The 14,813-nt window shown below is 43.9% G+C and overlaps 1 long non-coding RNA gene across 1 annotated transcript; it reads left to right on the top strand.

Annotated features, from left to right (window-relative positions):
* The first annotated feature begins 3,267 nt into the window (after positions 1–3,267).
* Positions 3,268–14,090, top strand: LOC141744249 (uncharacterized). Its single transcript, XR_012587377.1, has 3 exons — positions 3,268–3,348; positions 13,244–13,364; positions 13,629–14,090. It is a non-coding gene; the product is annotated as an uncharacterized LOC141744249 (long non-coding RNA).
* Positions 14,091–14,813: the final 723 nt, after the last annotated feature.

Genomic DNA, 14,813 nt, shown 5'->3' on the forward strand with positions numbered 1-14,813 from the left:
ACGGGATGAAGTGGAAGTGTTGGTCAGCTTGCAGAGCTACACTATCATTGGTGGTAGTGAAACTTGGTGGAATGAGTTCCACAATTGGAGTGCTGGGATGGAGTGCTACAGGCTGTTCAGGAGGGATAGGCAGGTCAGGCGAGGTGGAGGTGTCACACTATACATAAGGGAGAGGTTTGATTGTACAGCCCTTACAGTTAGTGATGATGTGGTTGAGAGCCTCTGGGGGAGGATTAGGGGGATGGAAAACAAAAGAGATGTTGTAGTGGTTGTCTACTACTGATCGCCCAGCCAGGATGTAAGCACTATATTCTATAGACAATTAGGAGAAATTTCTGGATCAGTTGCCCTTGTCCTTATGGGAGATTTCAACTTCCCAGGCATCAGCTGGGAATATCATACTGCTGAGACAAGCAGGTCTTGGAAATTCTTGAAGTTTGTAGGAGATAACTTCTTGTCACAGGTACTCAGTGAGCCAACTAGGAAAGATGCCCTCCTAGGCTTGTGATTTATGAATAGAGGACTTGTTGGGGATGTGATGGTAGGTGGCTGTCTTGGCCACAGTGATCGTGAAATGGTTGAGCTTAAAATCTTCGGTGTCATGAGAAAAAAAGGAAGGGATGCCATCTAGACAGACCTGGACAGGCTTGAAAGGTGGGCTCATGTGAACCTCATGAAGTTCACTAAGGGCAAGTGCGAAGTCCTGCATGTTGGTTGGGGCAGGGAATGGGTTGAGAGCAGCCCTGGGGAGAAGGGCTTGAGGCTGTTGGCAGATGAAAAGCTGAACACGAGCCAGCAATGCGTGCTCACAGCCCAGAAAGCCAACTGCATCCTGGGCTGCATCAAAAGAAGCATAGCCAGCAAGTCAAGGGAGGTGATTCTGCTCCTTTATTCCAATCTGGTGAGACCCCCACCTGGAGTACTGGGGTTCCCAGCACAAGAAAGACTTGGACCTGTTGGAGAAAGTCCAGAGGAGGGCCATGAAGGTGACGAAGAGGGCTAGAGCACCTCTCCAATGAAGACAGGCTGAGAGAGTTGGAGTTGTTCAGCCTGCAGGAGAGGAGGCTTCAGGGAGACCTTATAGCAGCCTTCAGTAACTGACTAAAGCAGGCTTATATGAAAGATGGTGAGGAACTCATTACCAGGGAGTGTAGTGATAGGATGAGGGGTAATGGTTTTAAACTGAAAGAGGGGAGATTTAGATTAGATATTAGGAGGAAATTCTTTACTCAGAGTGGTGAGACACTGGAACAGGTTGCCCAGAGAAGCTGTGGATGCCCCATCCCTGGAAGTGTTCAAGGCCAACTTGCATGGGACTTTGACTAACCTGGTCCAGTGAAAGGTGCCCCTGCCCATGGTAGGGGAGTTGGAACTACATAATCTTTAAGGTCTTTTCCAATTCTACAATTCAATCAGTCCTGTCATCTCAGTCAAGTTTTATTCACAAAAAATTAATCATCTTCCATGCTATATAGAAGTCCATTGTTCTGAACACTATCACATTTCCTGACTTCACATTAAGAAAACATGTACTTGCTCACACACTGAGCAGGGTTGGACTCTAAGTGGAGGCTTCAAAGCCATTTAGAAAACAGTGTCCTTGAATTGACTGAAGTAGTCCATTTCTAGAAATTCAGTCCCAGGACAAGGTCCGAGGCCCTTATTCAGCTCCCATTATTCAACACATACCTCCTTTCAGAAGAGAGCTATATCACTCTCTCCCCAGCTTCATGTGAGCACTAGGTAAGGGCAATATGCAGCAGAACAGATGCTGTGGCAGGAGTGTGTTTACACGAAGCTGCTGACAGCAGATGCCAGCTTGTAAAATTAGCCAATAAAAATACCAGCATCACTGTTTACAACTACTCTGAGCAAGACGGGCTGCCAGCAAACTGGAAATCACATTGCACTGACACGCCAGGTTAGAGATACAGCATTTGGCAAGGCATTATCATTTTTAGGCTACCACAAGTGGGATTCTCATTCAAGTAGAAGGGAGTCAACCAAAAGCTGCCCAACAGTCTTAGCCCTTCTCACTTCTGCATTCCAAAAGAATCCTACCTAGTGTTAAAACATAAAAGGACAGAAATACTGTAACTAAGAAACCCCATGTATCACTAGCTACTGAAAGCTTTTTGTATCCTACTGCTCTGGTCAAACTAGATATTGATCAACATATATATGACAAGTAAGTTATAGAACAGGAAGCCATTAACTGAAGCTACATCCCCTCCAATACTTTTTCTAACCACAAATGTAATTAAAAAAATCCTGACTTTGTACCAAATTGTTGTCTACAGCTTGCCCATCTGGAGATGCTCGGACTGATCCTTTCAGAAAGTTAAAATAGTACTAAAGTTTTCCCCAGTTAATTGTCATTAACCCGTCTGAGCCATTTAAAACACTATCGAGATCAGCATTTAGGGTAAAGAAGTTAAAAACATTCAAGAAAATTATTAAAATTATGTTTTTAAGCATAACACTGCCTACAGTCAGAAAAATCTCCTTCCACAGTGCCAGATAAAGCCAAGTTTTAGAATCTTTTTTTCTTGTCTGTTAACTTCCCTGTATTGGAAAATATCAACCTTCATTAAAGTCTCAATTAATAACTCCTATAATATTGTCAACTAGGAAACTAGAATTATAGAGGGAAATATTAAAGAAACTGAGATATTTCAGAGTTTCTGCAAGCATCTTGCAGGCATGAGCAAAAGTTAAGAAGAAGTAAAGCAGCAAGAAATATTATAGATATTAAAAGCCATGATTAAAAGTAGTCTCTTTTGCTCTATAATCAAAGATACAAGTTAGTAACACAAACATGCCTTTGGAATGTATCCATGAAGCCACACCACCAGATGAACCATATGCCTTCAATGCCTTTTCCACAAGAAATACTGAACAGCTTCTGTCTTCTGTATTATGAACTAGCACAAGATAAATAAAACCAAAAGAATAAAATGAAAGGGCTGAAATCCTGTTGCTGAATTGAATAAAACAAAATTCAAAGACTCCAAATTAAACCAGCACTTCTTTCAATGCAATGAAAAAGCTAATAAACATGACCTACCCCAGCATTTAATACAAAAAAAGCAACAAAGCACCTTCTACTCTACAACTGTCTTATAAGGAACAAATGAGAGCCTACACTATGCACCCAAGCAATAAATAGTGTCTGAGAGCTTACCCCAGCTGTGACCAAGTAGCAATTAGGCACAATTGCTATAAAGTCTGCATGTGGAGGGGGGTTTTGTAGTTTTGACTGTGAGAGAGAGTTGGGAGGGGTAGGCTGTAGCTTCCTCTTGAGAGATGAGGTGTTTTCTGTTCAACTCAAGATTTGTGGTAAAAAAGGTAGGTTTGTTTTTTTCATTAAAAATAAACAGCCAGTGAGCTAGGGCTCTGAAGGCCTACAGAGACGTTTATGAGCTGTGGAAGGTATCTTATTGTTGGTTTTAGGCAGTATGGAGACCTTTACAAGAGGTCTGTAGTTGGTAGCAGTCATGTTACTAAGCCCTTTCTTTTCTTGTCAGCTAAATAATTGTGCCTTTTCCATAAGCAGCTTGTGTTTATGAGTAGCTTGGGGCTTCTCAGCTGTGCAGGTGAGCTCTGCTACTAAAGCATATTTAAAACATCATGTAGAGTGTAAGGATTCTCAGTTTTGGAAGATGAAGAAGCCTTTTTCCTTACTCTAGTAAGAAGTAGAGACTCTTCTCTCCTTACAGTTTATCCCTAAGAAGTAGTAGTGTAGCTTTTTCTTCCTGAACCATTCTTTGCCCCATCTATGTATTTTTTATAACTAGTAGCTTTCTTTCCCTGGGACACTGGAGGAGGGAGAGGGTGGTCACTGGGGCTCCCAGTGATGATTGCTGTTTCAGAAAAGTAGTTAAAATTGGTTAAAACTTTGGGTCTTCCTTAGGCAGTCCAAAACCTGATTGTCTCAGCTGGGTTAGTTAATCTTTGCCTGCTAGGTACAGGTGAAAGCTATGTGCCTGCTCAGTGCAAGCTGCTTCTATGTAGACTTCTAATACATTGATTGAGTTTTGTTTCTCTGCCTAAGCATATGCTGACCTTCATGCTGTGAGTAAATTTGCTGATGTGTTTGAGGCCACTTCAGGTGCATAAAACTAAGTATATGCAAGAAATTACAGAAAATAGACTTTGCTCTACAGTGAATGCAGGAGAAATGTGGTCTGTCAGTAACAGTTGATGGGATTAATTTACAAGAGATATTTCTTTTTACTCTTGTAAACTTACAGAGCACCAGTTTAAGTCTGTGTATCGCATTGTGATATGACCTGGAGATTTCAGTCATGGTCAATTTGTGAGCTGGTGTTTGAGTGCAGAACCAAGAAGTCTTAAGGTGTATGTGGTCAAGCTTATGAGCCTGAAAGGGCTGCTTAAATCCTTGATGGTCTGTATGCTAACTTCCATTTTCCTGATTTTATTATGTGTAAAATGGGGGCTGCCACCCAGACTTCCTATATGGTCTTTCCTAAACAAAATTGTGCAAATAGTTTCTCACAGATACAGCTGCACAGAACTGAAGGGCTTTTCTTTTGCACCTAGTGTGCTATTTTTGAAGTCTGCTCAATAATGCTTAACCCTTTCATTTCATTTTGTTCTATTTTTAATCTGTATATGTCAAGTTCTCCATCTAGATATGTATAGAGGCATTTGGCTTGTGAAGTCTCTAGAGATTGATTCTGTGCTCTTCTGTGTGATGTATGTGATAAGGTATTTCCTTCCTAGGGTCCCTAAGGGCTTGTGCCATACTAACAATAATTGGTAAGAGCTTTAAACTGCTCCATGAGTTACATGCTTCTGGGTGGGGAGGGGCAGGATATAGGGAAAGGATGAGGCCCATAATTCCCCAGTAGGGAAAACTTTTTCATGGCCATATGCAGGGTTTATGAATCTATTTGTCTCACCAATGGTACAATAGGATTTATGGAGGTTATACTACAGTAGGGATGCACTTTTCCTGCTTAACTATACATATTCATGTTAAATGTGAGTAATTGTCACAGAAAGCAATTTTCAAGCAGTTCTGAAAAGTTATTGTCTCCTTAGTTGTTGAGTTTAGAGTTGAAATTAAGCTTTCCAAATGGAAACATCTCTGAAGCTTCCAAAAGACAAGTAGGGATATACCTGAAGAATTTAAAAAGGCAACCTATAGGAGCTATGTAAGACTTCTCAAAAGTGATTTTTGGTGCCTTTATCTGTGTAGTGTGCAGCATTTGAATCTTCAGTTCACTGGAGGTGCTTGTTCATGCTGGAAAACCCAACCCCTTCATAGGTTTAACTTCAAGAAACTTAAGTCATGCCTGGGTTTTCCTTTGGCAGTTTCACTTTCCTTGCTGGTAATGTTTCCATAGTTTTTCTTACAAAAGAATTATTTCAGACACTAATTTATGGAAGCTATCTAATGAAAAAATTGACTGATTAATGTTCCTTTAACATAGAGCTGTAATGGCCTGTTGATTTTTATGGTCTTACCATTTTGTGCTGTTCCTAGGAACTACACATTTTTTTCTTCCTCATACTAGTGCTGTGTCTGATAATATAAAGGTGGTCTGTCAACAGACAAATAATTCAAAAATAAGCATTTAATTTCTGTGGCATGCTGTTAAAGTCTAACTTGTATCTTTTTAATCAAGCTAAGAAATACTAATTTGGGAGTTAGCTCATCACATGTCAGATGTGGCATAGACCCTGGAAAATGCCTTATGGCCAATGAGTGTGAAGTCTGAGTCCTGTAGCAAATGATCACCTAACTCAGTCTCTTCTATTTAGGCCTGGGAATATAAAAGGTGTGAGAAAGGAATATTATTTCCATCTTGGATTGCCAGTAACAAAAAAAAAATATCAGATGATATTTGTCAAGCAAACTTGACACCTTAACTTGGCATATGTGGATGGGGAATAACTTTCTTCAACTGAAGTCCTGCTTTTCACAGAACCATAGGGGTGGAAGGGAACTCTGGAGATCATCTAGTCCAACCCCCCTGCCAGAGTAGGGTCACCTTAGAGCAGGTTGCACAGGAATGTATCCAGGCGGGTTTTGAATGTCTCCAGAGATGGAGACTCCACCACCACTCTGGGCAGCCTGTTCCAGTGCTCTGCCACCCTCAAAGTAAAGAAGTTCCTCCTCATGTTTAGGTGGAACTTCCCATGTTCAAGTTTGTGCCCATTACCTCTTGTCCTGTTGCCGGGCACCACTGAAAAGAGCCTGGCCCCATCCTCCTGACATGCACCCTTTATTTATAAGCATTGATAAGATCCCCCCCTCAGCTGTCTTTTTTCCAGACTGAAGAGACCCAAATCCCCTAGTCTTTCTTCATAAGAGAGATGTTCCAGTCCCCTAATCATCTTGGTAGCCCTTTGCTGCACCCTCTCCAGCAGTTCCCTGTCCTTCTTGAACCAGGGAGCCCAGAACTGGACACAGGACTCCAGGCGTGGCCTCACCAAGGCAGAGTAGAGGGGGAGGATGACCTCCCTCAACCTGCTGGCCACACTCTTCTTGATGCACCCCAGGATGCCATTGGCCTTCTTGGCCACAAGGGCACATTGCTGGCTCATGGTCATCTGGTTGTCCACCAGGACTCCCAGGTCTCTTTCCACCAAGCTGCTTTCATAAGGTTTCTCTCCCCCCAACTCTCCAACCTGTCCAGGTCTCTCTGTATGGTGGCACAGCCTTCCAGTGTGTCAGCCACCTGCCCCAGCTTTATGTCATCAGCAAACTTGCTGAAGGTGCACTCTATCCCCTCATCCAGGTCATTGATGAATATATTGAACAGGACTGGACCCAATACTGACCCCTGGGGAACACCACTTGTCACTGACCTCCAGCTAGACTCTGTGCCCCTAGTCACAACCCTCTGAGCTCTGTCTTTCAACCAGTTATCTATCCACCCACTGTCCATTCATCTAACCCACTCTTCCGGAGCTTCCCTATGAGGATGCTGTGGGAGACCATGTTGAATGCCTTGCTCAAGTCAAGGTAGACCACATCCACTGCCCTCCCCTCCTCTATCCATCCAGTCATGCCATCATAGAAGGCTATCAGATTAGTCAGACTTGATTTCCCCTTGGTGAGTCCATGTTGAGTACTTCTGATAGCTTTCTTTTCTTCCACCTGCCTTGAGATGATGCCCAGAACGAGCTGTTCCATCATCTTCACAGGGATGGAGGTGAGACTGACTGGCCTGTAGTTCCCCGGCTCCTCCTCCTTGCCCTTTTTGAAGGCTGGAGTGACATTGGCTTTCCTCCAGTCCTCAGGCATCTTGCCTGTTCTCCAGGACCTTTCAAAGATGATGGAGAGCAGCCCAGCAATGACTTCCACCAGCTCCCTCAGCACTCTCAGGTGCATCCCATCAGGGCCCATGGACTTGTGGATGTCTAATTGGCCTAACTGATCCCTCACTTGATCTTCCTCAGCCCAGGGGAAGTCGTCCTCTTTCCCTGTTACTTTCTCCAAAGTCTGGGACTCCTGAGATCTGGGCTGAGCAGTAAAGACTGAAGCAAAGAAGGCATTCAGTAACTCCGCCTTCTCCGCATCCTCCATCACCATGGCTCCTGTCTCATTCAACAGTGGGCCCACAACTTCTCTATTTTCCTTTTGTCTCTGATATACTTGAAGAAGCCCTTCCTGTTGAGCTTGACATCCCTTGCCAGGCTTAATTCCAAGGAGGCCTTGGCTTTCCTCGTTTCATCCCTGTGTGCTCTGGTGGCATTCTTGTAATCTTCTCAAGTGGTCAGTCCCTTCTTTCATGTACTGCAAACTTCCTTCTTCCTCTTGAGCTTTTTCAGAAGCTCCCTGCTCAACCATGCAGGTCTCCTGTGTCCCTTGCCCGATTTCTTGCTCTTAGGGATGCACTGATCCTGAGCTTGGAAAAAGTGGTGTTTGAATACCAACCAGCTCTCTTGAGCCACCCTGCCTTCCAGAGCCCTAGCCCCTGGGATGTCTCCAAGTAGTTTCTTGAAGAGGTCAGTTATCCCTCCTGAAGTCCAAGGTTGTAATTTTACTTCTTGTTGTTTTGTGAATACTGACCACAATCCTGTGAACTCTATCTTCTCATGATCACTGCAGCCAAGGCTGCCCCCAACCTTAATGTCCTCCACCAGTCCCTCTGTGTTTGTCAGTACCAGGTCCAGGAGTGCTCCTCTCCTTGTTGGCTCCTGTACCACCTGTGTCAAAAAGTTATCATCAATACACTGGAGGAGCCTCCTGGACTGTGCATGCCTGGCTGTGTTCCCTTCCCAGCAGACATCAGGGTGATTGGAGTCCCCCATAAGAACCAAGGCCTGCAATTGCAAGGCTACCTTCAGCTGTCTGTAGAAGGCCTCATCAGCTTCCCCATCCTGATCAGGTGGCCTGTAATAAACACCCACAAGTGTCCCTCATATTTTCCTGCCTCTTAATCCTTACCCATAATCTCTCAACCCTCTCTTTATCTGCTCCCAGGGAGAGCTTGATGCATTCCAGTTGTTCTCTCACATAAAGAGCAACTCCACCACCTCACCTCGCTGGCCTGTCTTTCCTGAAAAGGACGTAGCCATCCATGACAGCATTCCAGTCATGTGAGCTGTCCCACCATGTCTCAGTAATTGCAATGAGATCGTGGCCCTGCAACCGCGCACAGATCTCCAGCTCTTCCTGCTTACTCCCCATGCTGTGTGCAATGGTGTATAAGCATTTCGGAGAGGGAGTTGTGTGTGTAGTTTTCACCTGTGAGGTGTGGTATGCCTTCTGGCTCCCAGAAATATTGGCACACTCCCCCACAAGTGCTGAGCAACTATGCCTAGGCATGTCACCGGCAAGCCCAGTACCATCCCCACCCCGCTTTGAACCTAGTTTAAAGCTCTCTCAGTGAGCCTGGATAACTCTTGTCCTAGAACCCTTTTCTCCCTGCAAGATAAGCTATTCATGCCTGTTACCAGCAGGCCTGGCATTTTGTAGATCAGACCATGGTCAAAAACCCAAAGTCCTGCTGACAGCACCAGGCTTGGAGCCATGTATTGATCTGCTGGCTCCTCCTATTTACCCCCTCATGGTTCCCCGCAACTGGGGGGGACAGAAGAGAACACAACTTGCGCTCCTGATCCCTTGACCAGCCATCCCACAGTCTTGAAATCTTTCTTCATTGCCCTTGGACTTCTTTTTGCTACCTTGTTGCTGCCTACCTAAAAGACCAAAAGCGGGTAATAACCTGAGGGCTGTACCAGGGAAGGAAGCTTCCTCTTCACGTCCTTGACCCAGGCCCCAGGGAGGCAGCAGACCTCCCTGTGTACCGGGTCCAGCCTGCATATTGGGCCTTCTGCTCCCTTCAGCAGGGAGTCACCTATGGCAATGATGTGTCTTTTCTTCTTTACTGCAGAGATTTTGATGCGGAGCAAGGTCTGACTAGACCTTGCTGACACCTCCAAGGTAGGAGAACTATCATGCTTGTCATCGTCCAGGTTCCCTTGCAGAGCACTGTATCTGTTACACAATGGCACCCGGGAAGATGGGGTAGTTGCCAGGCAGTCCCAAGTGTGATGCCTGTTGTACCCAGCAGGAACTTCCTGCCATTGCCCCCTGTCCTCCAGGTCACCACCTTCAGTGATGGGGAGAGAGGATAGGGAGTTCTCTGCTGCAGGGGTTCTGTCTGCCTGCTTCGTTCCTGCTGTGGGACACAGGATTCTACTCCAAGCATCTATCTCCTGCTCGCATTCCCTGATGGCCCTCAACCTGTTAACCTCCTCCCTGAGCTCCATCACTAAGCGGAGGGGCTCTTCTACCTGGGCACATCTCCCACAGGCGTGCCCACTGCTGCCATCTGACACTGGCACAAGAGCAGGGCACGCCCTGCAGCCTGGTGTCTGTGTAGGGGCTCCGTCTGAGAGGCTGCATCAGAGCTCGTGGGTGTGGAGCTCATGGATGCCATGGTGGTCTTATGAATAGATGCGATCAAAGTTGTATGGGGGCAACTCAGGAGAGAGCAGGTAGTTAGGCAGTAGTATGGTTGAAGTTGGTGTATATGTGCATGTCTGACAGGTGCTTTCACTGCTTTGGGGAAGTGGGATGAGTTTTTGGGTGGTATTCAGTTCCTTGCTTTGTGGCCAAGAAAAACAGAAGTTGCTATCATGGTGTCTGTGATGTACAGGGTTCTTTGTAAAAGAACCAGTTGCAAGTATTTCCTCTTGTCAAGCTTCTGATTTTCTCTTGCTCCTGTAGCACTTTGCAGTCTGGCTTCAGGGCAAAATACTCAGTAACTTTCATCTCAGATGGTGAGAATGCTCATGGGTTTTCCCCAAACTGTATACTCCAACTTGAGGGAAATTGCAGAGCTAGTGGTAACTGTACAAGATACTTCTCAGTGAAGTGAGAGGAGATTGGCCTTGGCTTAGGAGGTTTGCCTGAGGTAAATGTTGGTTTGGCAATTCATTCAACTGACACTCATGCTCTAATTGTTCAATGGTTGACCCAAACACCCATGTGGTTTTCCAAAATGGAGGGTGACTGAAACTGCTTGCAGTGAAATATCTAACTTAAGCAGAAGTCAGGGTATCTTCCTGATGAAATTAAATGCACTTGTTTTTGTCTGTAGGGAATTCTAGGCATGGTGAGTTAAAAGATATTTTAAGCCTCACTTGCAACAGCAAACTTAGACCATATGTGTGCTGTGGTTAGCAGTTCAGGGGCATCCAGAGTATGCAGGAACTAGATTCATTAACTACAGCAAACGACTGGCCTTTGGTTTATCCAACAGGCTGTTTCAGAGGTGGGAGGTTTCCAGTCCTTTCTGTAGAAACTTTTGCATTTCTAATCTCTTGCAGCTGAGGAGACTGGTACTTGAATATTTCATCTTAGTTTCTCTGAGCTATTTGTTCAAAAGGCAACTTTTGATCGGTGATTATTGCTTAACTAAGGTAGCTTTGGCACTGCTGACAACATGCACCCTAAAAGCACCAGCACTTAAAGGCACACTGCAAAGCTGACAGCTTTTCTGAGTGAAGTGCCATGATACAAGTCAAGAGTTACTGGCTTCCCATGATTTAAAGAAGAATAAGCTATCATTTGTACTGGATGGTGCTACAAATTAACATGGCAAATGTGAATCAATAAGGCAAATATTGAATGAACATTAACATGAACTTGTGCTCTTGACCTCAAGAAGTAGGAGCTGAATGAAGGCTGATGTAGAAGTTGTATGCGGCCATTTGATATAGCTCACTTGTTTGTGCTGTCAAGGATTCCTAACCTGCCTGTACATCTGTTTGGACAACAATCCCAAGTTTTCCAAAGTGTTTGCTTTGTATACTTAAGACTGCAAGAGGAGTCAAGTGCAGCACCTACTTGAATTTCAGCTTATCCTCTGGGACCTTCAGCAAGAGCTCAACTGTAATGGAGTGTCTTTTCTGACCTGTCTCCTTTGCTGTATCCGCAGCAATGAAGGATCTGCGCTCTCTTGAAAGGTGGTCAATGTTAACAAGAGGAAAGTTATGACAAAACTTCCTTGCTTGCTATTCTGAAGTATTAAAACATGTTTAAAATATACAACAACCTGATGTCTGCCCATTATTAGTGTAATAAGTTCCAATGGTGCCTCGAACTATCATCTCTGCACTTGTATCAGGAACTTGAACTTTATTTTGTGGATTAGTGTCATGATAGGAAATAAGTGGTGATACATGCTGAGCTGACCTTTGGGGAGGAGTGCAGATTGAAGGTGCTGCTTTCTTGGAGATGCTGAGATCCTTGTTCCAGTTGTGAGGTTACCACAGCACTTACATTACCTACAGCTCAGGCTTTGTTCTGTGGTACCAGTATATTTATTTATTCAGTGTCTGTGACTTTTCAGTAAAATGCTGTATTTTTGACAATGGGCCTCTTGAAATTTGTTGTATGAATGAGGGGCCAGAGGTGGAGTGCTCTAATACTCAATCTTGCTTAACCCTTCTGCAAAGCAGCAGTGGCTTCCCCTGCAGGCTGCAAGCAGGTATTGCATGAAATGAGGAATAGCCAAGAACTTCAAGATAAAACTACTTAAACTGAATTCTGGCTTGCTGTGCAGTTCATTCAGACCTTGGTCACAGAGGGTGAGTTAAGCTGCAGGGGTCTAGATCTTAGTTGGGAACTGTAGAAGGCATTTAAACATTGCATGCAAAAAAACCTACTTTGCAGGAGTACAAGATAAATGGCTATTAGAGTGCAGGCAAGCTGCCAGTGGCCTGAGGGCTGCCACAGACTGGTATATAAGTGTAACTGCAGGACGTGTTCTTAATAAATCCTTCCTATGCTTTTTCTCATTCAAGATAAATGCTAATCCCTTAGGATCTTAAGGCAATGACTGATCAGGTGTTAGCTGCTGTACATGGGTTAACAGAAAGCATCTTAAGCAACTTTGTTGTTAACTGTTTGTGCTCACACAAACCAGCAGCATTGCTAGACTTTGATTTTACTCCAAGACAACTGGCTTCTGAAGCTTATGAAAAAGGATGTGTTGTATTAGTAGCAGTCCTGTTCTTCATCTTAAACATATTGGAAGTATCTATAACATATGATGTAATCAAAACAGATTGTGACCCTCCTACCCCCTGATTTGAATCAGATTCTTGAAAAGTCAGGTTCTAGCCAGGGGCTTATAATGGTGTTCCTAGCAATCGTATATGTTAATTGTCTATGATCATGCTGTGTAGAGGAAAATTGTGCCTAATATATAACTTCCCTCAAATGCATGGCTATCAGTCTGTTGGTAATGTTGCTTTTTGATGGTGGGTAGAGAGAAATCTTGCCCACTTTTCTCCCTGTTAGGTTTCTTTGTCTTCTGAAAATGAATTGTAAGATATCTGTTTCATTGGAAAACTACTGAACTGACAGTTGAAGAAATACAGGTGGATAATGAGAAAGTTATGTGCCTTGGGCATATGATAGCTTAATCTGTTCTTCCATGAGTGAAGAGGTCTGTCTTGCAGGAATTTATCTATGGAGGCCTGTATCTTTGGTAGTAGATGGAGGCAAGATAATTAATCTTCATTCATTTAAATCAGTGTAAGAATGTATTCAGAATAGGCTGTTATGTCATCTGCTGTAATCTGGGTGGTTTGACTCAGTAGTGGAATAATGCTGATCACAGGATAGCCAGCTTCTGATGGATGTTAACGCATGCAACTTACCTGGGTAAATTTGGCAATATGTGACCGGTAAAATAGTGACTTGTGTCAAAGGCACACCACTGAAGTCTGGTTTTGCATCTTTTTGAAGCTTATGCTTGTTTCCACCTCACCTGCGGAGGCTGACATCTGAGCTACTGTGAGCAAGATGGTCTACTTCCCAGCACCTGGAGCTGAAGTGTGACTTTCAAGAGCATTCACCTACAAAGCAGGTATGTGAAAGCCTGGATTTTCCCAGGAGGCTGAGCACAAGCAGGTTCTTCCCCTTTCAGAAGGATTTTAGAAAAGTCTGCACCTTTGGGCCCAATTGCACAGGTCCTAAGGCAGGGAAATAATTATTTAAATGCTTACATCTGGTTTTGTATAAGCTGTGGTTGAAGGACTGCTTAAGGTCAGAAACAAGAGTGACAAAGTGATGTCTTGAGGTCTTGTCCTTTGCAGGACAGTGATGTGGTTTGTTTTTTTTTTTTTCTTAGGCCAAAGCCTTGGCAGAAAGTTCTGCATCTTCAGGCTTGAGATGGGACTATTCTGGGATTAGGGACAGGAAAAAGGCATCTCTTCATAGGGAAAGATGCTTCTTCTACAAGACACAAAGATGTTGAAACTTACTGCAACTGCAGGACCAAACTGAAATGTTGTATCTGGTCCTGTGTGTCCTGTTTTGCTGGGAATGCTAGGTTGCCTTATTGGAGGAAAAATTATATGGAGGTCATTGTGGGACAGTTAGAGGCTGATCATGGCTTAATGTGTCTTCCGTAGGATGGCTGGAAACTACCGTAATTCATTCTCTGACAATGTAACTTTTATTTTAGTTATCTTGGTCCCCATGAGTAAATGTAACTTATCAGTTGCATCTGGTTGGTAACATTAGAAGTTGAAAGTAGACTTTACTAGCTTTTCTTGCTCGTTCTGTTCTGCTAGTTAAGAAAACCTAAACACTTCAACAAAGCTCTGAAAAACTTTTTTAATTTAAAATTTGAATTAAATTTAAATAAAACTTGAATTAAAAATTAAAATTTGAAAAAGAGCTATCAGACTTGGGAAAAGAAACAAGCCAAATAACTAGGGAAGAGTGCTCTGCTCTTCCAAGAAGGCAGTAATTAAGGCTGCCCAGCAACTTTCATTTGGCCAATTTTTGCATGTGAAATTTGATCAATTATCTAAATACTGGCTGTTTTTTGCTATGAGGTCCCTACTTGTGTTAAGCTACAGAATGGACTTTCTCTGGGATTTGGTCAAAGGAAAACAGCTGGAAGGACCTTTGCTTCACTGGCCTGAATACAGATTCTTCTTTTTCTGTATGCCTGCTGGAGATCTGGGGGTCTGACTCTCAGAAGTGCTGAGGTTGCCTTCAGTGGGAGCTCTCTTAAACTGTATCATAACATGCACTCACAAAGTGCTCAGCATTGTGGCTTTATGCCTCTATTTCTAGTATTTTGAAAGCAAACCAGATTGAGTCAATGGTGTTTTGATGTGTGGCTTTTGGTCAATCTGGAATTTGGCTGAACCAGTTGGTCATCCAGCTCATGGTGGTAGTATGTTGTTGTCTGTGGTATGGCTTGGCCCTGAAGAGAGATGGAGCTTTGGCTTGGCTGAAGTGTTTCACGGGAGCTTACTGACAGCAGGGGAAGGGTGACCTGATCTCTTGTTTCCATCCCAGG

The sequence above is a fragment of the Larus michahellis genome, chromosome 5 (genome assembly GCF_964199755.1).
Source record: "Larus michahellis chromosome 5, bLarMic1.1, whole genome shotgun sequence".
Classification (NCBI taxonomy): domain Eukaryota; kingdom Metazoa; phylum Chordata; class Aves; order Charadriiformes; family Laridae; genus Larus; species Larus michahellis.